This window comes from Kogia breviceps, chromosome 11 (assembly GCF_026419965.1).
Source record: "Kogia breviceps isolate mKogBre1 chromosome 11, mKogBre1 haplotype 1, whole genome shotgun sequence".
Classification (NCBI taxonomy): domain Eukaryota; kingdom Metazoa; phylum Chordata; class Mammalia; order Artiodactyla; family Physeteridae; genus Kogia; species Kogia breviceps.
Genome location: NC_081320.1, coordinates 81,300,179 through 81,324,767, shown reverse-complemented (window position 1 = coordinate 81,324,767; position 24,589 = coordinate 81,300,179). Strand labels below are relative to the sequence as shown.

General features: G+C 41.6%; 1 long non-coding RNA gene and 1 pseudogene across 3 annotated transcripts in view; both read right to left on the bottom strand.

The window, feature by feature from the left end:
* Positions 1-24,589, bottom strand: part of LOC136792170 (uncharacterized) — a 64,413-nt gene that overhangs the window by 39,416 nt on the left and 408 nt on the right. The window contains exons 2-3 of one of the 3 annotated variants that reach the window (XR_010835594.1): positions 24,255-24,394; positions 3,642-3,928 (exon numbers count right to left, since the gene is read on the bottom strand). This is a non-coding gene — a long non-coding RNA (uncharacterized lncRNA). The other 2 variants (XR_010835593.1, XR_010835595.1) reach the window with 2 other exon arrangements.
* Positions 19,250-19,577, bottom strand: LOC131764969 (ubiquitin-fold modifier 1 pseudogene; annotated as a pseudogene).

The following is a 24,589-nucleotide window of genomic DNA, read 5'->3' as shown; positions in this document are numbered from 1 at the left end:
AATGATTTAAATCCCAAAGAATGAAATATATAATGAAAAAGCTATCATAGAAAAAAATATATTTAGACTGCCTACTATACTTACCCCCAAAACAGCAAAGTTGGTTGAACTGGGTTCTTTCAGTAAGTCTTGTTTACCCCTCAACGAAACAGACATTCAATTGTAGCTAAAGGATCCAGTTTCAAAATGATGCCCATTCATTCCCTGGGATGCAATTCAGGTGTATTATCCAAACTCCAGGGGCAGATCCCTTCATCTAGATGAATGACAGAGCGCTGACAGGACCCAGCAGAGCCAGGCAGTTACAGACCCACTGGGGGTAAGTATGTAGCTTGGAGACCTGTATGAGATGTCTCAGAGAGCCCTTGGATTTGGTACTTCCCACCAGTTACCTGAGCTCATCTCATTCCTGGCTAAAGGCATTTTCTCCTTAGCTTTCTCTAAAAGTCTCACCTCGCCATGCCTCCCCCTCTGCTTTAGTTCTAAAAACCCTTGTTCTCCCAAGTGTCCTAGGAGGCAATATAGCTCGTGTGGCCCCTCCAGTCCCTGTTCCCCTCTTGGACCTACCTATCTCTGTGGTTAGCAAAACCTAATGTATTTATTATCTGGCCATTTACAGAAAATATCTGTCAACCCGTGGACTAAAGTACCTATGGCTCCTCTGTTGGGGATGTGCCCAGCAGAATCACTCCTGGCCTCTCATCTTCCCCTCACTCAACATCCCCTCAAGAAGTCATGTGAATTATATGACTGTTGAACTGGGGAGAAGGAACTGAGCTTAGATCAGCCCTTATCTTCTCAGAGCTAGCCTGTCTGGTCCACTCTCTGCCATGCAGTACGGGGCCAACAAGTCACTCTGCTCTAGAGCTTTATCTCAGGGGTAGACTCACACTAACCCAAGCTCGCAGAGACTGCTAGATAGCCAGAATACTAATTTATTCCATTTTAATGATAAATGCAACCAGCTAGCCAGTGGGCCCTCACGTCAGCAGATCGGGGCATTTGCTCCCCGTAGACAGGGAAAAAAGTGATTTAAATTCTGTATTTAGAGCATCAAATCTGCATAAGGAGAAGCAGGGAGATGATTTATCAAAGGATACATTTGCTACAGAGACCTAAGGGCTCAAGTCCTTGGGCCAAGGCCCCTTCTCTCATGAACACTATTTGGGAAGCTGCTATCAACTTCTGGCTTCTTAGCTTGGGTTTTCTATGCTACAGGCTAACAGCAGCTCTGCTCACCACTGCAGTTCATCCAGGCTTTCTCCAAACAATTACCTTTACACTTGTTAAATTAACAGTCACATTCTGGTGCCTGCCATCCTGAGATTAGCCCCAAGTCACCTTGGCTGAATTTATAGGTGTTTCCAGTTACACACTGGTTATATCAGTTTACCCCTTCAGTTGACTTACCATATCTGTGTGTGTGTATATATTTGTGTGTGTGCCTCACCCATTTAACTCGCAGAAGGAAACCTCATTTCCTACTTCCAGTTTTCTGTGGAAGCCATTACCCCATTTACTGCTAACAAAGGCATTTTTGAGCTCTTTGGAAAGAAAACTTTCAGTATAACTTTTTATTATACTTTAAAACTTAACTACCTGAATTCAAGCATGTAAGCAGTTTTTGCTGATTTCATACTGTAATAATTTTTAAGACTGAGCTAATGATGACAAATACCTTTGTAAAGACTCTCAGTATAACTCATCTGGTCTTTAACCACTGTTAGTCTTATGCAATAAACTCAACACACCTTTAAGATCTCTGATTTGTTTCCAAAGGAGGTGGATAAAAGTATTTGACTCATAAGCAAAGAAATAGCTAGCTGGATGCCTTGGACAACCAGACTCAGTCTCAGATCAGAACCAGCCTTTCCCCACTGTCTTCCTTTCTCTCCTCCCCAAACATCTCTCCTGTGTGAGGCATAGTTTGGGGCACTGTAGCTATAACCGTGAAAATATGACATAATAGATGATTCTTGACCTAATGGGGCTTATGCTTTAGTTGAGGGAGACAAACTATAAACAAACAAGAAAAATAGCAGGGCTTCCCTGGTGGCGCAGTGGTTGAGAGTCCGCCTGCCGATGCAGGGGACACAGGTTCGTGCCCCGGTCCGGGAAGATCCCACGTGCCGCGGAGCGGCTGGGCCCGTGAGCCACGGCCGCTAAGCCTGCGCGTCCGGAGCCTGTGCTCCGCAACGGGAGAGGCCACAACAGTGAGAGGCCCGCGTACCGCCAAAAAAAAAAAAAAAAAAAAAAAAAAAAAAATAGCAGCTAGTGAGTGCTACAGAAAACAAAAATGAATAACGTAATAGATGGAGGTCATCAGTTTAAGCTAAGATCTGAACAAAAAGTAGGAGCCAATTATAGGAAAATGAGGGTAAAGAACATTACAGTAGAGAAGGCCTGGGACAGGCCCAAAAGGAGGAGTAGGCTTGGTGAGCGAGGGAAGAGAAAGAAGGCTAGAAGGTGGCTGGCAGGGAAGAGAGCAGGAATAAGAATAAGTCTTCCATCCACAGCATGGGATGTGGAATGTGTGCAGGGGCAAATACGCTGATAATTTCCTCATTTAGAGGGACTGTAGAAACTGTAACATGGTTTTTTTTTGCCTGCCTCATGTTTTTGTTCTATTTTAAAAATATCTAATAAGGAAAGGTTGGTATGGAATATGGGTTGGTTCAGTCTCCATAGCATTGTCACTGGCCAAACTCATCTGTAAGTCTTTTCCAGATTTACCAGGTGATACCATGTTCCAAATCAATTAAATGACATTTGAGAAAAGCAAAAGGGCAAGGATGTTAAAAATTCATCACCATGCCCCTCAAGATCTCAGAGGTCACAGGTGTTTAAAAGCCAAGGCAGGAAGACTAAGGCCCAAGTGAATGACTTTTTATGAATTGTTTTATTAAATTTGATAAACTTACCCCTTTGGAGGGATGGAGGTGTCAGGATTCTGGGTCTCAAAATGTGTCTTCCAGCTCAGTGATAACTAAGGAAAGGATAAATCAGGCCTCAAAATGTACATTGGCCCTGAAGTTTGCAGGTTCATAACGTCATTGTTCTCAGTTCGTTCGGGAGAGAGCTGGCTCTGGGGAATTGATTCACATTAATCAGAGTTATAGTAGACTAATTAATAAAGTACAATGCCATTTATTCATTACCTGTGAGAGTTACAACTACTGACTGAAATTCATGTTTTTGGTCAGCACACACTCTGGCTGGTAGGAAAACATATTTAAGAAATCAGATTAAAGTCAGATGGTTAAATGTTAAACATGGAAGTTGAACAAATCAAGTTGGATGTTTGGAAAGGCTATATTCATTAAGCAGGCTTTCTTTTCATTGCAAGGACATACAGTCCCGGGTGGGCAAATGATCTACTATTCAGCTGGATAGGGAAGGCCAGTGCTGGAGAAACACTGGCAAATTTTTACTCTTAGTCTCTCCTTCTTTCTAGAACTGGGTCACTGATTCCCAGAGGGTGGTCTGAAGGTCACCTACAGTAAATTTTCCTTGGGTATTTATTAAAAATGCACTTTTTCAGGCCCCGTCCCACACTTCTGAATCAAAATCTATCGTGTTGGGCTGGGAATATTGATTTAAATTACTTTTCTGGGGAACCGTAAGCACACCAAAGTTTGTTTCCTTTTAAAATTTATTTTATTAAAAAAATTTTTGGAGGTGCGTTCGTTGGGTCTTCATTGCTGCGTGTGGGCTTTCTCCAGTTGCGGCAAGTGGGTTCCTCATTGCAGTGGCTTCTCTACTTGCAGAGCACAGGCTCTAGGCGTAAGGGCTTCAGTAGTTGTGGCACGCAGGGTCAGTAGTTGCAGCTCACAGGCTCTAGAGTACAGGCTCAGTAGTTGTGGTGCACGGGCTTAGTTGCTCCGCGGCATGTGGGATCTTCCCAGACCAGGGCTCGAACCCGTGTCCCCTGCATTGGCAGGCGGATTCTTTACTTATTATTTTTTAAAAATTTATTTATTTATTTATTTTTGGCTGAACTGGGTCTTTGCTGCTGTGCGTGGGCTTTCTCTAGTTGTCGTGAGCAGGGGCTACTCTTCGCTGGGGTGCACGGGCTTCTCATTGCAGTGGCTTCTCTTGTTGTGGAGCATGGGCTCTAGGTGCACGGGCTTCAGTAGTTGTGGCACATGGGCTCAGTAGTTGTGGCTCACGGGCTCTAGATTGCAGGCTCAGTAGTTGTGGCTCACGGGCTTAGTTGTTCTACGCCATGTGGGATCTTCCCGGACCAGGGCTGGAACCTGTGTCCCCTGCATTGTCAGGCAGATTCTTAACCACTGCACCACCAGGGTAGTCCCTCAATATCTTGTAATAACCTATAACCTGAATTTAGAAGGGTAAACTCAACAACACTGCCAAATGATAGCCCAGTTTCACAGGGTAGCTTCCTTGACTTTATAATGAGCAGTATTTTTATTCATCATTATTATGGTGACTCATTTTCTCATCTAATAAATGATGGCTCTTTCATTTCCTTCATAAATGTTGATGAATTTGTTTCAGTATCATTATCAGTACTTACTTTTGTTTGTTTGTTTGTTTTGTGGTACGCGGGCCTCTCACTGTTGTGGCCTCCCCCGCCGCGGGGCACAGGCTCCGGATGCGCAGGCTCAGTGGCCATGGCTCACGGGCCTAGCTGCTCCGCGGCATGTGGGATCTTCCCGGAGTGGGGCACGAACCCACGTCCCCTGCATTGGCAGGCGGACTCTCAACCACTGCGCCACCAGGGAAGCCCCATCAGTACTTATTCTTGTAAAAATCTGTTCAGCAATTCGAAAGGAAGCATATTCTGCTGGAACATATGATCCTCCAAACTCCGGAACTCCACACTCCAGAGGCCCTCCTTTGGACATGCTCAGCAGACGGATTCTTAACCACTGCGCCACTAGGGAAGTCCCCACACTAAAGTTTTGAAAGCTGCTGCTAAGCTATATAACCTTAGGCAAGTTACTTACTTAACTTCTCCAAGCCTTAGTTTGTTTGTCTGTAAAACAGGGATAATAAAAGGCCTTATCTTCCTGTGCTACTACAGGGATCAAATGAGTCAAGACATGTAAAGCCCTTAGAAAAGTGTCTGGCACCTAGTAAGCCCTCAATACCTGCTTCCTGTCATTACTATTACCACCATTACTGTCATCATCTTCATTGTCATTATTTGGCCCACCGCATTCTTGTTTGCTCACAGATTTGATTTTTTTAATTAAGAAAAGCCAGGTTTATTGGTTACTGTAGGAATGGAGACCATACCCTTGACAGAGTCTTAGTAGCATCTCCCAGGTTGTTTTTCATTGATGACATTTCGGGGTTTCTGCTTCTTAAGGCTGGAAAAGATGGTATCCTAAGCCATTTCTAAATCATGTAGCAGGATGGATTTATTTTTAGGAAAGTTTCTAACGGCATCCACAGTGTTTGAATTAAAGCTTACTTTTGATCTCAGAGTTTGGCACATCCTTGCCCCTGCCTTAAAAGTCAGGTTGCATCTTACTTTGGGGCTAAAAGTTATGTCTAGTAACAACAGCAACATATCAAGTTGTTTAAAGTCATTTCTTTAAAAGCTGTCACTTGTTATGAATTACCCTCATATTTAAACCTCCCTTTAAAAATGAACACAATGGGGACTTCCTTGGTGGTCCAGTGGTTAAGACTCCATGCTTCCACTGCAGGGGGCGTGGGTTCAATCCCTGGTCCAGGAACTAAGATCCTGCATCCGTGTGGCTGGGGAAAAAAAAAAAAAAAAAAAAAAGAAGAAGAACACAATGTAGAAATAGAGTTCTCTCAACTAGTGTTGGTTGAGTGATGGTGACACTTTCTAATTAAATCGGGTGAAATCTTGGAGGTACCATGCTAGTATGTTTGGAACTAGAGTACCACAGACCATGTTTGGTAACTTGTCAGTTTGCAAGTAGAACTTAGAGCAGCACCATTCCTATTAACCCTTTCCTCTCTGAATACTTCAGAGTATTCAGAGTGGGTTATAACTGTTAATTAAGCCTCAAAACATCTCTGTGACATGGATAATTACACTAGTCATTCCTACATTTTAGACGGGCACATCATAGGAGAAAGAGGTTAAGTGAAGCTAATTCTTCCAGTTAGGCTGATTCAGCAGCAAAATCACTCAGGGAATGTTTAAGCGTTGCAATCTAAATAGTTCTGGGGGCTTCCCTAATGGTGCAGTGGTTGAGAATCTGCCTGCCAATGTAGGGGACATGGGTTTGAGCCCTGGTCTGGGAAGATCCCACATGCCACGGAGCAACTGGGCCTGTGAGCCACAACTACTGAGTCTGCGCATCTGGAGCCTGTGCTCTGCAACAAGAGAGGCGCGATAGTGAGAGGCCCACGCACCATGATGAAGAGTGGCCCCTGCTCGCCGCGACTGGAGAAAGCCCTCACAAACAGAAACGAAGACCCAACGCAGCCAAAAATAAATAAAGAGAGAAAGAAAGAAAGAAAAATAAAAAGCAGCACCAGGCTGCTTTCCAGAAAAAAATTTAAAAATAATAATAATAAATAAATAAATAGTTTTGCAACTGGTTTCCTTAAGTATAACATTTAAAACTGAGTTGTACTTTGTGACCACCACCTAGAGGGGTGGGATAGGGAGGGTGGGAGGGAGGGTGATGCAAGAGGGAAGAGATATGGGAACATATGTATATGTATAACTGATTCACTTTGTTGTAAAGGAGAAACTAACACACTATTGTAAAACAGTTATACTCAAATAAAGATGTTAAAAAAATAAAAATTAAAAAAAACCTGAGTTGTAATAGTATTATAAATCCTAGCCACATCAATCAGACAAGAAAAAGAAATAAAACATATCCAAATTGGAAGGGAAGAGGTAAAATTGTCATTCTTTGCAGATGACATGACATTCTAAATAGAAAAACCTAAAGACTCCACATAAAAACTATTAGAACTAATAAATGAATTCAGCAAGGTAGCAGGATACAAGATTAATATACAGAGAAGTGTTGCGTTTCTTTACGCTAACAATGAAATATCAGAAAGAGAAAGTTAAAAAACAATACCATTTAAAATCACTGCAAAAAACAAACAAGCAAACAAAAAACATAGGAATTAACCTAACCAAGGAGGTGAAAGACATGATGAAAACTATAAAACATTGATAAAGGAAACTGAAGATGATTCAAAGAAATGGAAAGATATCCCATGCTCATGGATTAGAAGAATATTGTTAAAATGGCCATACTGCCCAAAACAATCAACAGATTTAATGCAATCCCTATCAAACTATCCATAATATTTTTCACAGAACTAGAACAAACAATCCTAAAATTTATATGGAACCATAAAAGACCCAGAATTGCCAAAGCAATCCTGAGGAAAAAGAATAAAGCTGGAGGCATAACCCTCCAGGCTTCAGACAATACTACAAAGTTACAGTAAGTAAGATGTTACGGAAAAAGCCAAAAGAACTTTTTGGCCAACCCAATAGATACAATGGAATATTATTCAGACACAAAAAAATAATGAACTATTGCCGTTTGCAGCAACATGGATGGACCTAGAGAATATCATACTATTTGAAGTAAGTCAGACAGAGGTAAACAAATATTACATGATATCACTTTTATGTGGAATCTAAAAATGAATACAAATGAACCTATATACAAAACAAATATTATATGATATCACTTTTATGTAAAATCTAAAAAACAATACAAATGAATCTATATACAAAACAGAAACAGACTCAAAGACGTAGAAAACAAACTTATGGTTACCAAAGGTGGGGGGGCAGATAAACGCAGAGTATATAATTAACAAACTACTATACATAAAATAGATAAGCAACAAGGATTTACTGTATAACACAGGGAACAATATTCAATATCTTGTAATAACCTATAATGGGAAATAATCTGAAAAATATATGTATATAACTGAATCACTTTACTATACACCTGAAACTAACACAATATTATAAATCAACTATACTTCAATTAAAAAAGAAAAAAATAGAGTTGTTGAGAAACGAATACATTTTTGCAAAAACAAAAATTGAGTCTAACCTGGTGAAGAAAAAAGGAAGGTATACCCTGGGTTTATCCAGGGCTTAACTACTCTGACTTCCTTTATGTCCAGTCTCCCAGTGCTGGACCTCTCCCCTTCTAATCAATATGGATTCTTGTCCCTTCCTCTCATTTCCACTCACCAGTAAACTGTGACCCTACACTACCCACTGGTCTGCAGTGGAGGGAACAGCCTGAGTTACTGACGGCAGGAATGGCTCAAACAGCTTGCTGAGAGTGAGCCATGCCTACCAGACCCACAGCGCTCCACTTGACTCTCCCCCATTTCACTCACGTGCTGGTTTCTGCTAAACATAGCCCAGTTCCCAGGTCACCAGCTGGCAAAGCTCTGAACTATTTTTAGCTAGGTCCAGGGCTCAGGGCACTAAATCTGGATAGGAAGCTGAGATACCACTCTAGCTTTTAAAAATAATAACATCTATTTTTCTCTCATTATGATTTATCATGACTTCATTTTAGACTTTCTGGAAAATATAGCTGAGGAAAAGGTGAGAACATTTAAAACACATAGCACAAAAAAGAAAATTAAAATTTTCTTTAATTTTAGGGTAATACCCTTCATTGAGGTGCTATATCTATATCTATCTATATATACAGTAAAGCATACTAATCTTAAATACATGATACACTGTGTAAGTATATACTTGTTTAACCCAAACCTAGATCATCATAATGGATATTCCAACACCCCAGAAAGTTCTCATTTGTCCCTTCCAGTCAATATCCTTCTGCCCCAGAGGTAAATCCTATCCTTACTTTTACCACTTTTGATTCGTTCAGTTTTTGATTTTAATATAAATGGAATCATATGGTATATACTTTGGCAGCACCGCATGCAGGATCCTAGTTCCCTGACCAGGGATTGAACCCATGCCTCCTCAGTGGAAGCTCGGAGCCCTCACCACTGGACTACCAGGGAATTCCCTAGTATACACTTTTTATGTTTTCCTTTTTTCACTCAGTATGTCTGTGAGATTCATGCATGTTGTCACATGTAGCAGTAGATTGTTGTTTCGTCTGTTTTTGCTGTATAAAATTCCACCATGTGAATACACTACAATTTATCACTTCTCCTGTGGAAGGATATTTAGCTTGTTTCCAAATTTTGGTTATTAAAAATAAAACTGTCATGAACATTTTGTTTTTGTCTATTAGTGACCACACGCACCCATTTCTGGTGGGTATATACCTAGGAGTGGAACTGCTAAGTCATAGGGTAGCCTTAGATCTGGTTTTTATACATGTGCCAGTTTTCCAAACCAATTCTACCAAATTTACATTCCCAAGAGCAATGTGTGAGAGTTCCAAAACATACATACCTTCACTTGATAATTTCAAATCTTTTAACTTTTAACTATTCTAAAGAGTATGAGTTGGGAACTTCCCTGGTGGCGCAGTGGTTAAGAATCTGCCTGCCAATGCAGGGGACACGGGTTTGAGCCCTGGTCCAGGAAGATCCCACATGCCGCAGAACAACGAAGGCTGTGCGTGTGCCACAACTACTGAGCCTGCACTCTAGAGCCCGCAAGCCACAACTACTGAGCCCACGTGCCACAACTACTAAAGCCTGCAGGCCTAGAGCCCATGCTCCACAACAAGAGAAGCCACCGCAATGAGAAGCCTTCTCCCAGCAATGAAGAGCAGCCCCCGCTTGCCGCAACTAGAGAAAGCCCGCGTGCAGCAACAAAGACCCAACACAGCCAAAAGTAAATAAATAAATAAATAAAATTAATAAAGAGTATGAGTTGGTATCTCATTGTGGTTTTCAGTTGCATTTCCCTGGTGACTAATGATGTTGAGTACTTTTTCAGACACTTACTAGACATTTGGATAATCTTTTCTATGAAATGCTTCTTCAAATCTTTTGCCCATTTAAAAAATTGGGTTGGGGCTTCCCTGGTGGCGCAGTGGTTGAGAATCCGCCTGCCAATGCAGGGGACACGGGTTCGTGCCCCGGTCCGGGAAGATCCCACATGCCGTGCACCGGCTGGGCCCGTGAGCCATGGCAACTGAGCCTGCGCTCCGCAACAAGAGAGGACACAACAGTGAGAGGCCCGCATACCGCAAAAAAAAAAAAAAAAATTAATTAATTAATTAATTAAAAATAAATAAATAAATAAAAAATTGGGTTGTTTGCCTTTCTTCTTATTGGTTTATAGGATTCGAATTATTTGTTGGACCCTCATATTCCTCATCTATAAAAAGAATAAGGACCATGACATTAATGTTCTTCCAAGCTCCAAGAGTCTACTATTTTACTCAATGGATGCTTTTGGTAGAGACAAAATAAAGGAGTTCAAATAAACAAAACACATCAGAACACAAAATATATACTTAAAGGAAAACACAGAATGAAGAAAATACATGTGCTTAATATATATAAATAGGATCTTCCCATCCAAAATATATTGATAAAAATTGATATAAATATATAGATCCAAATATGTATGGTCAATATCCAACTGTATTCCATAAGTAATTAAGGAAAATGACCCAGAAGTTTGCACATCTGATTATAAATGTAGTAAATCACTATCTGGAAAAATGGAAAGACTTGTTAAAAATGCAAATTAAGGGCTTCCCCGGTGGCACAGTGGTTAAGAATCTGCTTGCCAATGCAGGGGACCCGGGTTCGAGCCCTGGTCTGGGAAGATTCCACATGTCACGGAGCAACTAAGCGCGGGCGCCACACTACTGAGCCCGCATGCTGCAACTACCAAAGCCCGCACGCCTAGAACCCGTGCTTTGCAATGAGAGAAGCCACCGCAATGAGAAGCCCATGCACCACAACGAAGAGCAGCCCCCACTCGCCACAACTAGAGAAAGCCTGCACACAGCAACGAAGACCCAACACAGCCAAAAATAAACTAAATTAAAAGAGAAAAAATTAACTGAAAGGGGGAATAATGTCTTTAAAAGGAGATTTACTTATGCCTTTGTTCAACAAACATTTGAAAGACTAGATCTCTAGTCTCTTTCTTCAAGGAACTCAAACTCAGGGAGATAAGATGTAATAATTATAGGCAATGTTTCTGGAGGGCTTCCTACGTAGGAGGTACTATTTAAGTGCTTTAGATATATTAACTCTTTTTTAAAAATAAATTTATTTATTTTTATTTTTGGCTGCATTGGGTCTTCGTTGTTGCATGCAAGCTTTCTCTAGTTGCGGCGAGCGGGGGCTACTCTTGGTTGCTGTGCAAGGGCTTATCATTGCGGTGGCTTCTCTTGCTGCGGAGCATGGGCTCTAAGCACGCGGGCTTCAGCAGTTGTGGCCCATGGGCTTAGTTGCTCTGGGGCATCTGGGATCTTCCCGGACCAGGGCTCAAACCTGTGTCCCCTGCGCTGGCAGGCAGGTTCTTAACCACTGTGCCATCAGGGAAGCCCAGATGTATTAACTCTTAATACTCACGACAACCCTGTGAGGTGGATATTATTATTGTCCCCGAAGCACAAGGATGAAATAACTTGCTCAAGGTCATGGCATTCCAGTTTAGGGAAGTATCATCGTTTATTTAATTAATCCCTAATCATTAGGCCCAACTGATAAGTAACAGGGCTGGGATTAGGATGGAGGCTGGGTGGCTCCAGAGACTGAGCTCTGAACCCCTGCACCAAATACCTTGCTCTTTTTACACACAAATAATGGGAGATGAGTATCAGTAGGTACAAACTACCATGAGAGCACAAGGAATAAAACAGTAGACTTGTCAGGGGTGGAGGATGGAGGGTGGGGCCAAAGACAGGGGTAAATCAGGGAGCAGAGTTTACAGAAAAGTAGGCAGAGGCAACGTGGACTATGCAAGACCTGCTCAGGTGTTTACATTTTATACTGAAGATGATGTGGCCTGAAGGATATAAGAGTATAGGCTGGAGGATGGGAGGACCAGTTGGGAGGTTTCTAAAACTGTCCAAATGAAAGGAACGGCACATCTGAACATAGGCAGAGCCAGTGAAGAGGAAGAAGAACCAAATGACCAGAGTGTGTACTCCACCAACACAGAGAAATGTGTGTATGGAATAAGCAGGCTGGGGGAGAGGGAATGGGGGCCAAAGAGCACAAAATGACATATAGAGTATTGATAACTTCTGAAAATGTGTAGGCACACATACTGAACTCCCAGGGTGCAAACAGAGGGAGAGAATGAACCCAGACTGACGGTTTGGCATGTCCTGAACTAGGTCCTCTATGAGTGTCACTTCATTTAGTGCTCTCAACTCTGCCAGGCAGTATCATTCCTATTCTACTGGCAGGGATACTGAGAGCCCCAGAGTTTAGGTGAGCTGTCTGAGGGGTATGGCTTGTCTGTGATGGAGCCACCAGGTGTGCCCTGGATTGTATGACCCCAAGTTTCTGCTCTTGTGATCCTACCATGGAATCTTCCTCCTTCTAGTAGAAAACTTCATGATCCATGATGTTTGGATCAGGACAATGAGGGAGAAATTCAAACTAGGAAAACTAGTGTGTAGAAGACTAGCTTGGAATCACCACCCTCCTTCATCCCCCTGTAAATCCTGCACCGCCAACTTCTGTTAACCCCGTCTCCAAGACAGTTCTAGATGTTTCCACATTTCCATTCCCAATGTCATCACCATAGGACAGCTTGGGTCAGCCCAATCCGGCCCAGGCTCATTTACTTGAATGGCATTGTATCCTGCTCTTTCTCTGATCAAACCTTTTGAGAAGGAACTCTTCGAGACTTCCTAATGAAGTTGCTTCCTAAATGGTCTTCCTGTTCCCACTCCTGTTTTCCCCACCTTTTGAGGGATTAGGTCATGCCTCTGTTCTCAGCCCTCCATGGGCTCCCATCACACTCAATATAATCGTGTCCCCGGCATGGTTCACTCTTGGGACCTTCTCTGCTTCTGACTTCTTCTCTCAACCTCTCTGCCAAGGCTATGCTTCCATCTATGTCAAGCATGTTTCCACCTCAGGGCCTTTACACGGTATTTCTCTCTACTAGAAATAATCACCCCTCACCAACCTACTCTGAGATATTTACGTGGCCCTCACTCTCATTTTATTCAGATTGCTACTCATTTATCACGTTCTCAGAGATCCTCCCTGACCACCCCTCTAAAAAAGCATTTTTCTTTATCCTCAACTTCTTACCCTGCTTTATGTTTCTTTATGACCCCTAGTATTACACAGGCACACATTCACATTTCACCTCCTAGGAAACCAACTATTCTGCTCTGCCCAGGGGGGTTCCTGGGCCAAGGCACTTTCAGTGTTAAAACCGCAAAGTTGGGACTTCCCTGGCGGTCCAGTGGTTAAGAATCCACCTTCCAATGCAGAGCATGCGGGTTCGATCCCTGGTCAGGGAACTAAGATCCCACATGCCACGGGGCTACTGAGCCCACATGTCACAACTAGAGAGAAACCTGCGCGCTGCAACGAAAGATCCCGCGTGCCACAACCAAGACCTGACACAGCCCAAAATAAGTAAAAAAATAAATTAATTAAAAACAAATAATAAAATGTTAACCCCGCCCCAGAAAACAGAAAGTCCCAGGCAAACTGGGATGGATTGATCACCCTACAGTTCCTCTACCAGAATACAAACTTGATGAGCAAAAAAGTTCTCGGCTGTATCCCCAGCACATAACACAGTGCCTGGCACAGAGTAGGTGTTCAATAGATACTCACTGAATGAGAATACATGAACAGCTTCCTGTTTCAAACAGCGTCAGGTTTAAACTCTCCTGCCCAGCATTCCAGTTCCTCCTTGACTGCTCATCTTAATCACCCCACCCTATTTCCTACCACTCCCTGTGTACATCCTCTGCCCCAGGCATTCCAGGCTCCTTATACTTTTGCAAACTTCACCAGAAACAATCCCTTCACCCGAAGAGCCCTCCCCTGGCTCTCCTACCTGGGTGTCTCTTTGTTATGTTTTGCTTTATCTTTTGAGATCTATGCCAGTGAAAAAACGGAGGAGGGATGCATGGGTCCCTATCAGAATTCCCATGGGCATTGTTTCAAAATATCTCCTCCTCTACTCCTAATGATGAGAATTAGATAGGACTTCCTAACGGGAGGAAGGGAAATCAAACATTGGTATTTTCCCAAAGTTCCCTAGATGATTCTGACAACACACAGACACTTTACATGAAAGGCACTGATGTAAACCCCACAATGCTTCACAACCCAGCTCAAGCCCCCTCAGCTGTACCACTTGTATTATGGCCTTACCTGACCTCACTGTCCTCTCCCTCAGGAATTCTAAAACGCTCAGGATCTGAGCCACACTCCTGAGCACTACTCCTGCAGGCCTGGCATAAAATATGGACAAATCAAGGTTGCATGAGTGGGACTGTTGGCCTGGCCCGGGAGCCCTCTCAGGTGTGTGGGGCAGGCATTCCCCACCCTCCCCCTGGCTGTAGGTGTGAATGAACCCTCCTTCTCTCTCATTCCGGAAGTATCTGCGCTACTGAGAAACCACCCAGCCTCTGCCCGCTCCCATGCTGCTTTGAGCAAGCTTTCCCTGCCATCAAAGCAGATTACAGCCACTGCCAGGGCCCACCCTTCTCCTCATTTCCCACTTCCTCTCACAGCAGTGTCCCGGAGCTGGTCCACCGAACCAGCCCCAATCTCTAAGTTGCGCTGCCTGTGGCTGTTCCAGACAGGGCTCAGAAATCAGACCAACTTGGTGACTCAAGGCAAGCCGAAGGCTTTTGAGTCTTCATTCCCACATCTATGAAAGGGAAAATACTGATTTTTAGAGGGATTCAACGTGATAGTCAGTAAAAATTCCCAGCACAGGGTACACTTAGGAACCTCCTGCCAGAAGCCTTCTTTCTGACAAAGGAGCAATGCCTGTCACCTGGGCATTGGGACAGTGGCTCTCCCGGCCAGTGTGGGTTCTGTCTTAACAGAAACATCACTACTAGAAGTACCCCAGTGTCACTAGAGTTTGGGATTACTCAGTCTCATTCTCTGGGTGGTTTGTGCCAAACTGGAGAGGAGTCTGAGGGGCTTCTTTTTGGCAACTGGAGTCATTCTTTGAGCTGGTGGCACTGTTAAACCACATACGGGCAAAACAGAAAACTGCTGTGCTGAGGGTTGACCAGACTGCCCTGGAAGACCAGAGGATGAAAAACAGGGTAAGGATGGGGTAGAGGTAAAGGGTTCTAGGGCTTTCTGTGCAGGAAAGAGAGGCAGATGAAAAGAGTAGGTTCTTGCACAGCATGATGGCTTTCAAGTCAAAATCAGAGGGGAGGGGAGGGATCTGGGCTAAGAATCATTAGGTCTAGATTCAAGTCCTAGTTTTGCTATTAAGTCAGTGCAATGTACCCTTCCTAGATCTCAACTTCCTTAACCACAAAGGGAGTGAGATCAAAAGTAACTGCATCTTTTCTCTTAAAAGTTTCCAGCACATACATGTTCCCTCCCTTTTTTTCCTCCTGCCCTTACATTCCCTATCTTTTGGTTTGGAGCCAACTCCTTCCTGGCAACCAAAACTCCAGACACCATGAACTGTCCTCAGCCACCCCGACCCCTGCCCCCCTTGTGAGATCAGAGGTATCAGAGCCTACCTCACTCTCCATGCTGCCAGTCCAGGCTTTGCTTACCATTTGGGGCCCAGGTTTGCCTGTAAATTAGAGCTAGAATTGCTTCAGGTAGTGGAAAACACTGATAGATGTTTTCTGCCATACCAAATTGGAATCCTCAATGGCTTTTCCCATAAACTTCGTTATACGTAATTGGTGGTTAGAATCCACATTACCATGGATACTCTTCTACGGTTACATTAAGGATTAAATTGATTTTGCAGACGGATCTAGGATTTAACCACCACTTGTACCACAGTCTCTGTGGGAGAATATATTCTGTGTTCCAAACAACTGACCTTTTGGAGTTGATCCAGTTCCTAAGTTGGGGACAGCCTGTACAATATTATGTTACATTTTGGGTTTCATTTGTGTGTCCTAGAATCAAAGACTCATTAGAGCTGGAGGAAACTTTGGAGATCACTAATGCAACTAATTTTGTAGGTAATGAAGGCAAGGTTCAAAAAGACAGAGAGATTTGTTTAAGGGTATTCAGCTACTTTGGTCTCCCACCTTCAAGCCAATGCTTTTCCCACTATCCAAATCATTTTGTGGTCATTTTTCCAAACAGCCATTAAACCACTTGAAAGTTGGGAAGATCATGTTTTCTTCAGTACAGAATCAAACATACTAAATATTTCATAAATACTGAAACAATTCATTATTCACTTTGCTTTGGAGGTCTATTCGCTATAAGATGTCCTCAAATAACAAGTAACATTAGGGTATTTCAATTAAGAATGTATTTATAGTAGACTAGATTTGGTTTGGATCAAGATTTGAATAACTGAAAAATATTCTATTTAACCAGTGTTTCCTATATAAAAGGGTCTATTAGGGTTGATGTCACTCCAATAAATATTCTTCACAGCTCACAGACACATCTGGTTCTAGTTTTAGGAGATACATGCCATTAATTTTAATGTGGTCTCAGGAAAGAGCCACTCATTTTATAACTACATTAAGAAACTTAATATCCCTTTGTTTGTTTTATTTACCAAAGCCAACTGAAACAGAGACTCATGAAACCATTCAGAAGCAAACCTTCTCCAATTGAAAAGGTGACAAACATAATTTCGATATACTATATGAGGAGAGCCACTGTCATTAGAAACACAACATTTAAACTTTTATTTGAAACAAACTTTCCCATTTGCTGTACTTTTCTTCACCAACAAACACATTGAGTTATTTCTTGAATATCTTTGAATGAGAAAGACAGGAGAGCACTGAAAGAGAAACAATCTCATATAGGTAGATGACATGGTTTTATTGTAACAAACTAGGGAGTGACCTAAATAGACAGCCCTGTAATCTAATTACGAGGGAAAAGAAAAAGAGCCACAGATCAACTCTTCAAAATTAGTCATCCTTTGTGATAGCTGCCCATGCAACTTTGATTGTCTTAGAGTTAACAGTTATACAGTTAACTCCTTCAATTACTAAGCATTTATTTTATTTATTTTTTATGGTATAAGGAAATGTATTTTCACAAGATATTAATTAGGTACCGATAAAGCATTTAAACTAAATACAATACTTCAAAACATTCTGCACAAAGAAGTTACAGATCACATTTATTTAATAACAAAATGTCTAGTTCTTTTTTTTTTTTTGCGGTACGCGGGCCTCTCACGCTGTGGCCTCTCCCGCTGCGGAGCACAGGCTCCGGACGCGCAGGCTCAGCGGCCATGGCTGACGGGCCCAGCTGCTCCGCGGCATGTGGGATCCTCCCAGACCAGGGCACGAACCCGTGTTCCCTGCATGAGCAGGCGGATTCTCAACCACTGCGCCACCAGGGAAGCCCGTCTAGTTCTTTAAGAAAATATTTTTTAAGTACTGCAATAAAATTTTCCAACCAAAGAAAAAAAAATTAAACAAATTATGGTACAAGACACCATAAAACTTATTAATGTAACAAATCAGGCAGAATTTTGTGCTAGAAATAGAATGGGGGATATCTAAATAAAACAAAAAATTCAGAAAATGGGTATTCATAAATTTCTGGTTAACTGAGGCTTAATGTTGTTAAAGACTGGGAATCTTTAAGCATCAGACTTCGTTTATAAAAATCAAAAATCCCCCAAACATTAGCAACATACTACCTCAGCACAATTTTTTTTCCCTTTACAATTCAGAATCCTGCTGTTCATTTGTCAAATATATGAACAATATCTAGTTACTTCATTAAACTTAACCAACATTACCCTTTGGATACTGATTCTGTTGCATTATCTTTTTTCCCAATGAACCTAGAGCCTATGCACACTTAGATAAAAACTGGTCTTAGAAATACTTTATTCATGCATAATTCTACACATATTCAATGAAAGACTACATTTCCAGGCCTAGAAAGAGCAAAACAGACACTAGACCTGCCTACAGAGAGCTTACCATCTAGAATACAGGAAGTCAAGCACTGGTTTTCAATCACTGTGAGCCTTCATTTCACCTTTCAAGATGTACACAGATATTAATGTCCTCTCTAAGGGCAAACGAAATCTTCCCTTATGCATATCACTCTTTAGATTATCTACGGGGAATTCTGAAATCTGTATGTTGACAAGGCCTGTGCTTTGCTTTCTCTGATTGCCTTCTGCTCCTTATAACAATGTCAAGTATTTTATTTTCCTTTCAGTTCTTCCCAACATAGCCTCTGCAGTTTTGTCTATTCAGTTTGGTCTTTTCTGTGACACTCTGTTACAGCTTTCTGCTCCCCTTCTTTTTTGTTTCTTTCCTTCTTCCTAGAAGCCTGGTCATCTGGGCTTCCCCATCTGCCGTTCCTAGCTTCTTATTCATTCTAGTAACTAATCTTAACACTTCCTTAAATCTTGGGTCTTCAGTAAGTAGAATTAGTGAGCATTTCAGTTAGCATTTCCTTGAGCTCTGTTGTGAACATCAGATCGTCTTTACAACAATACTTTCTCCCTGAACGTTATTTAGAAATATTATCCTAATATTCTAGGATATTAGGATTTCTGTTTTAAAGGGTTTTTTTTAAAAAAAGATCAATAAAGGAATGCATAATTCAGCAACTGAGGCTTCTACTTTAGTCTCAAACTCTTTGGCATGGGATACCAATATTACACGTAAGGGCTAGATCAAAAATTCAATTTTTGGCTATTTGAATTTTAAATTAAAATTGATAAGAACTCAAGAAGTTTGAAACTTTAAAACAGCTAAATGATAAAAAGATAGTTATTCATTGATGTGATCCTTTATCATAAATGCTATATAATGAAGAATTCAACTATTTTTGTGTCGGCCAAGTCAGATGCTATCAAGCAAACTGCCATGTATGGATTGATAATCTTTTTTACATTTTTAACTCAAAGACAAATAGGAAGATTCAGTAAATTTTAATTTTCCAAATGTTCTCAGAAAGAATGATCAGAAGCATCCTCCAGTTATAAGACACAGGTGGATAATCCATTTACCCCCAATGAACCAGCTGTGTGTGCTGTGAGGTAGTAATGTGATCTTCTATGGTGATGACACCTTCAACAGAGAATTGTCTCCTCTTCATGTGAAGAGTGTGCATAACAAGAAGGGACAGAGTCACCTTTCATTACTTCATCAACTATTGGTGTCTTCATAGGATTTCAAATGCCTGACTCCAATTTTATAACAATAACAATACCAATATTTATTCTGGAAGGGGATTTTATGTTCCAAGCAGCAGATATTAACAACTTGCGACACAATCTCTAGGAATTATTTGCAGTTCTGAACCGTGCTTTAGAAAAACATTTCCAGCAGTCTGTGCAGGATTTATTCCTATTCCATCATTGGTAATAACTGCACCTGTTGCTGCAGGAACTTTAAATTCTTCTGCTGCAAACTTTAAGACTGCTGTAAAAGGTGTACTTTCAGGAACACTGAGTACTTTGTACAGCAGCTGCAGGTCCGACGTCAGTGTGATCTTAAAGGAAACCTTCGACATGGTGCAGCCGGTCTGGAAAGAAACCCCACGCTAACCTAGGCATTTATTTTGTGATCATTTTATCTCGAAGCATATACCAGAGAGTTTTCTTAAGAGACAATGTTCCACTGAGAGAGACAAAGAGAGAGAGAGGTGGGGGTGTCAGAAGTGGGGGAAGGGGGAGGGTTTTGGCCAAGGGCAGAGGAAGAGGCATTTGATTATATCTGGTTTTATAATTTGGGGGGCTAAAATGACTGAGGACATGCCTTATGGCTTAGCTGATCACTCTGGTGCTAGATTATTCTCTCATATGTGTATTGAAATGAAACCAAAAGTAAATCCTAAGCAAAATTCTTGGCCCTGCCTAGGTGTATACGAGGTCTGGCTCTGTACTGACAGGGGTGGCCTCCTACTGATGCATGTGTCCTTGTCTGGTTTCTCATTATCCTTGAATTAAGCTGACTACAAAAGTCTATGACATTTGATATACAGAATGGCTGCCCTCAAGGTATATCTAGTAAAATTTAGAACTTACTGCCATTTAAGACTATTAAAGACTTGATTAAGAGGAATCATATTCATGGAAGGACAGCCTGATGAATGTTGATTCATTCATTTATAAGCTATCCTGGATTAGGCAAGGCAGCAAAGAGCTATATATCACTATCACAACCTTCACACTTTGCTATCTAAACCTATTCACTTTCACACCATATTGGCTATTGGTCAATATCAAGAGGCATATAAAACAACCCTATGAAAGTCTGTGCTGTGTTTACTAAAAGGAATCATGAGGCTGCTGTTCACTGTGTTCCAAAGTGCCTTCTTTGAAGACACTCCATAGGGACATCTTTCTGACCTCAGCACAGTGATAGTTGGGTTCCTCTGAGCACTAGTCTGGCCCAGGTATTTCCTGTCAGTAAGTACAAATAAAATCATGATTTTATTAAGACCCTACATCATGATTCCCCAAGTCCTTTACAATCAGGAAGTCCAATTTCCCTCCACAGACATTTCTGGAATTACCCAAGGATATTAACATGCATGTTATGCCTCCCTAAGCCCAGTGGTATGCTGGTAAATGTTTAACAACCAGCTTTCTGGTGGAAAAAGCTGATAGATTTGTAACATGTGCTAATTTTCCTTGGTGTAAATAGTCCTCTCACTATGGCCAATATAATATCACTGAAGGTAGAGTTGGAAAGAGATGCATAGCAGCATTTCCTTATATAGTATTTTCACCATACAGATACAGTACATGTTAACAACCTTTAGACTATACATAATAGTAAAATGTAGCAACATAAATAGAATGTGATGAGTCTTGAGCAATAATTACCTTTGTTTTTGTTATATTTATTTGTAAGTCTACATAATTTACTTTTAAAATAATGACTCTGTTTAACAACTGGCTTGCAAAATTCCCTGAAAGTTTAACAATTGGCTCTCATGAGCCAGTGTAAGCTGGCTCCCACATACCACTATCTAAAGCCACACTGGGTTGGGAGTCTAGCTAATAGTTTGCCCTTTAGTCTGTTGGATTAATAATCCTGGTCTCATTAGGAGCAGGACCTTAGCCTATCCTTTTCCTAAGTCTTGCCACATGTCCAGAAAGAGAGGGAGGCAGTTTCCTACATGCAATCAGAACCACTCCCTGCCAGTCCCCTCCTCTAAAGTCTGCTGGTCTCCAGGCTCAGGTGCTCTACAGAGCTGCTGCCCACCACACATGGATGGTGTTCCACCCAGTGTCTCCTATACCAATGGCAGCCTTCTCGGGTCTCTGCTTCCAAGCTGCTGACTTCCCTAACTGACAACCCCCATTCTGCCCATGGACCACTGCTCACACTCAGGCCAAGAACTTCCTTAGAGTCAGTCTCTGCCAAGTGAGGCTTCTCTCTCTTTGGTACCTGCCTACCCTTGAACCTCACTGTGGCTCTGACTGCCTCTATTGCTGCTGCTGCCTGCAGCACTGTCTCCTCTGACCTTTTACCTCTTCCTCTGCCCTCAACCTCTTATCCACATTTTAAGGTCTAAATAAACTTTGAAAACTGAGATTCACATAAATGTGACATGAAAACTCACATAACAAAGTAGGATGAAATGGAAGTGAAGAATGATCCCAATTTTACAAAATGGGTATCTATCTATCTATCTATTCCCTGCTTTTAGAAAGTTCGCTGTATGCAACTTTGTTTTTATGGAAGACCTACGTATCTTTTTCCGCTAACCAAAAGAAATCCAAAGAGGATTTTCATTTTTACAAAAAAAGGCGAAAAGTAAAAATAGTGTTTAGCATTAGTTCTGCAGCAAGCCATTACAGAGGAAATGCACACATCAAGCACCGCCAAGTTCCTTCTCCAGGAACTATACTCAGCATCTCAGCATCAGGCTGCCATAACTCTGAACTGTGTCTGTGAGCATCTGTGCTTTATCTCAATTTATTTTGTGCACCTGTTAGCAAGATGTGTCCTAGGGCAACTGCTTCTTTGCTTTATGACATTTCGGCTTATGAAAAGTTTCATGAGAATGCTCTACTTTCAGATAGGGGAACTACACCATATATATGTCTATATAAATAAATATATTTATAATATAATTATATTATATATGATATAAAATATATATTCAGAAATAAAACAGAAAAGTGGTTATCTATGGTTGGTGAAATTATAGGTGATTTTTATATTTTTTCTTTGTTTTCCAATTTCCTTCAATAAATACATTTTATTCTGGGGGGGAAAAGGGTGCTTTAATGGCAACTCTGACTTGAACTGATATGAGGCAAAATGCAGTCTTTATTTACCTTACATAACATGGATATTCAAATGATTTTCTTTAAAAAAAAATTAATGCTTCAGTTTATAGTGAGCTGCCCCAGAAGCTGCTGGGGTGTTAAGTAATACATAGTATATGCACTAAACTTCAAAATCTGAAGACGTCTGATTCTGAATTCTTATATAATATTTTTGGAGGGGGATCCCACAGGAAAGTTGGTTGGGCCCCTAGTGATAGAGCTCTTTCATTTTTATAATAGTCCCTTCTTACCCAGGATTCTAAGGCACTAGAAAACCTGGTGGGGTGGGGGTGAAGGGGCATCTCCATCTGCAGGCAGTACCAGACGGTACTCAGAACCACCCTCTGAGCTCTTCTGACTCCAAGAACTCTGTTGAGACCGGCCTCTCTCTGCCCTCCTCTACTTGGGGTGATTTTCTCTAAGATGCTCACTTTCTCTCTGTACAATCCAGTTTCCTTTCGGTGTCCCTTGTCCCTTAAATATACCTGCATATATATAAACCCTAATTAAGGACAGGGTTCAAAGTTCTTTCTCACAGGGTTCACGGGCCCCATGAAAACTGGAGGATAAGAAGACACCTATTTAAGTGTTCTAAACATTGTTACTCTTTTAGAGGCTCATGGAAGAGATCTGGGAAAGTGGCATCCAACTCCACAAGCTGGTCTATTCAAGTCCCAGTTCCAGCTCAGCCAGAACACTTACTCCACTTGCTACTGATTGGTTGCAATTTTCCTTGGTTGCTAGAAAGTTTAGAATAATATTTGTGACTTATCTCTAGCAAACCATAGGACCTTACACATGCATTTTACATACAATAATGCTGGTTTTATCTTATCTTTCCCACTCTCGGTATTCTTTTGTGCTCTTTTTCTCTGTACATATTTTTAATTAATTCTACTTCATGTATTTACATAAGATACTTTAAATCCCTTCTTCTGGAATAAAGCAGGGTATAAATAAATGGTCATTAACAAAAGAGTTTGATGAGAATCCATTTCTTCACCTCTAAACGCCCTAAGATGAACTGGTGGCAGCAAGAGTCTATGAAAACTACTCCAGACAGGATCACCATTATAGCTTGTCACCTGTTCTGTGTTCACCACCAATCCACAAGCTAAATGAAGAGATGAATGAAATGGAGAGAAAGCTAAAAAACAAGGGATCAGGAAAACCTATCTCTGTAAGTCATCTGAACCATCATAAAGCACTTGATTGGATAATGCTTTTTCCCCCAAAAAGCTATGATTTCTGTTCTCGACATTTATGTTGTAACACATGCATATTTAAGCATCTCAGTTTACATACACTGTGAGGGAATATATCACAATTGTTGAGTGCAGACTCTGGCACTAGATGCCTGGGTCTGAATCCCAGATCTGCCATTTACTTGAGGCTAGGTATTTAACCATCCTGTGCTTCAATAAATTCCATCTAGGGCTTCCCTGGTGGCGCAGTGGTTGAGAGTCTGCCTGCCGATGCACGGGGCACGAACCGGAAGGATCCCACGTGCCGCGGAGCGGCTGGGCCCGTGAGCCATGGCCGCTGGGCCTGAGCGTCCAGAGCCTGTGCTCCGCAACGGGAGAGGCCACATCAGTGAGAGGCCCGTGTACCGCAAAAAATAAAAATAAATAAATAAATTCCATCTACAAAGTAGAGATAATAATAGTACCTACCTTACAGGGCTCGTGTAAGGATTAAATGACATAACGTATGTACTACAACATTTAAAACAGTGCCAGAGCACATACAAGGATCTCAAAAATGTTAGCTATTATTAGTGATATGTGAGTGGGAGAAGCACTGCCTTGAGCTTGAGACAGCATCTCGTTTGTGAGTTTCTGGACAAACACCTGAGGAATGAGTGAAGACTTTTGCTCTGACCACTTCTGAGAACGGGCCAAAAACTCTGGCTTACCTAGATCCTTTGCGTGGCTACTCTTCCCCCTGCTTTTCTAGAGGCAGAATTCTGTGGTGGAAAGAAGAGGTGGGCAACCAACCTTCCTGAGCCTCCGCGTTTCTTTGTCCCTCTCTTCTACATACCAGATACGGTGGGAGCTGCAGGCACAAAGATAAATTGGGTTTACCGTGTAGGAGCTCACGGTCGAGTGCAGGAGATAAATGCAAAAACAATTACAAGGTAGGATGATTAAGCAATATATAATGAAGGTTTTTTTCTTGTTGTTCAAAATGCACTGTGGAAAAGCAGTATCCACAGAATGGAAGATTTAAGATACGTGAAAGCGCTCTACA